General features: G+C 40.5%; 1 pseudogene; it reads right to left on the bottom strand.

Annotated features, from left to right (window-relative positions):
- Positions 1 to 543: 543 nt before the first annotated feature.
- On the bottom strand, positions 544 to 1,901 carry LOC102015560 (annotated as a pseudogene).
- Between the last annotated feature and the right edge of the window lie 466 nt (positions 1,902 to 2,367).

Raw genomic sequence — 2,367 nt, forward strand, 5'->3', positions numbered from 1 at the left:
ACTTAGACTTCATATTATACACATTGAGACTGGATTCACTTAACATGAAATTTCTTGCAGCACAAAATATTAAAATATTTGTTTTACAATACAACCATCTATGAGGTCTGATCAAAGTATATGGGAATGTTTATATTTTAAAAATTTGTTATAGTAGAAGACACATTGCTGCCCTTGCATTATAGCAGCACTATAGCAATATGTCTTTTTCTATAATTTTTTAAAATTTAAACATAATATTATTTTTTTAATCATGCCTGGTATACACTCCACCCTTCTGAAGCTGTCTAGACGATAGAAACTATGGCGCTTTCTTTGGCACAAAACCCTTTCCTCTTCATAAATCCCTGAGGTGCAAGGTTACTAGTGAAATAAAACTGGAACCACAGTTTTTCTCATTTCTGTATTAAATGGCAACTGCAGGTTTTTTTTAAAAAAGTGACAACTTGAAATTGTTTTGTACAGTTTTTCAAAATATTTTCAGCTCAACTTAGTTAAAAGAGCCTAAAATGACCCTAAAAAACAATGTCCTTTTAACACTTGCTAGTGTGGAGATGAGCGCCATTTTGCATCTCTACTACCGTGCCTTCTGTCACCACAAGCACGGCTCCAGCCGTCATGATTCCTGTCTTCACAGAGGAAATCTTCTCTGCTTGTGCAGTAACGGCGGTCAGACCCATGATCCGCGTTATGCTCTTCTGGGCTGTAATGTCTGTCTGCTAGGTAGGGATGGGAATTCTGTCTGGTTTCAGGCTGGGCTGGTGGTGTATCCTGGTGCCACTGGGAGCTCGGAGACTGGTTAAAAGTATGATTGTGTGACTGAACTGCTGGTGAAAATCCTGACCGACCCATGTGTGGAGGGCCAAGTTTCCCTCCATATGGCGTCTGTCTCAAGACATTGTTCATCACGGCTTGTCTCTGACCATTTTCTGGAGAAGAGAATGACCTCTGAATTATCTGCGATGACGGTGTCATGCTCTCCGCAGCCCTTCCATATCTGCTGCTAGGAGATGTGGAGGGAGGGCTTGAGTTCCACCATGATGCTGCGGATACGATAAACTGACATCCTGTGAGCATGACTACCTCCTGATTTAAACTGAAAAAGTTTGATTCCATTAAGTAGATTCATTGCATAAGGAATGTTAAACTTCATGTTTAAAATTCACAAACGCAAACTGCTTTGGTTTATCATCCTTATCTTTTGGAAGTTTCACCTTTATTACTGGCCCAGCCTGGTGAAAGAACTCGAAAAGCAGCTCCTTGGTCCCTTTAGTTTCAAGGTTGCCCACAAAGAGAGCGAGGCCCCCATCTCAACCCCGCCCCCTCCCCACCCAGGCTGAAGGGTCGCGGCCCACACGGCTACTTTTTAATAATATTCTAATGTGAAAGTTTACACCACTAGTTTTAGACATTTCTTCTTTAGTTTTATGTGTATCACAGACACTTTGATATACTTATGCTATAATTCAGCTGAACATTTTCTAATTTTATGATTTCTTTATGACCCATGACTTGTTTAGAAGTAAACTATTTACTTTCTAAATGTATAGGCTTTTTCTTCATTGTCCTATTATGGTTGCTTTCTAGCTGAATTCAGCAATGTCAGGGAACAAGTAAGACTTCTTTTATGGGGTAATTTGGGGTAATTTATTTTTGTGAATTTTCCACCTGTCTTTGAAAAGAATGAATGTTCACTTGACAGAGGTTAGCTACAATGTTCTATAAATTAAAATTCAGATTTTCCCTATCTTTTCTACTTTTCTCTAGGTTTTGAATATTAGTTAAGTTGTATCAATCAGTGTGCACTGGAGGACAGATGTAGTACAACATATATAGATGTATCAGGCAGGCTTACAATGGCCACCTGCAGAATCCAGCTTGGAAGAATGCAGAAAGGCCATCTGCACGTTCAAGAGCCAAAGGGTCCAGGCAAAAGTTAAAGCCTGGGCTTACAGTAGAGTTGCATGTGAGTCCACATTAGGAAGCCAAAGGATCTGCAGTAAAAGGCTGAAGAATCCATGCTAGAAACCTGGAGATGGATGTTTAAGGAGATTGGTGAAGGCTGGAGTTCTTCCAAAAGGAAAAGCAAAAATGAAAACAAAGACTCACAGGAGCAAAACTTCCTCTTTCTTTCCATTTTTATTCCATCCAGGCTACAAGCCAATTGGCTGGTGCCACTTATACGCCAAGTAGGTCTTCCCCCTTCAATAAGCCCATCATCCACCCTCAGGACTACCTTACACTAATCCACTGGTCATTTTGCATTCAATTTGACACCAGAAAAGGCCACAGAACTGGGAAGGGATGGATCTACCAACTGTCTGTGATAAGTCCGGTGAGTCTGCCTTGTCTATACAAGAAGTGGGT

Source organism: Chinchilla lanigera, unplaced genomic scaffold (assembly GCF_000276665.1).
Source record: "Chinchilla lanigera isolate Chin_1 unplaced genomic scaffold, ChiLan1.0 scaffold00033, whole genome shotgun sequence".
Lineage (NCBI taxonomy): Eukaryota > Metazoa > Chordata > Mammalia > Rodentia > Chinchillidae > Chinchilla > Chinchilla lanigera.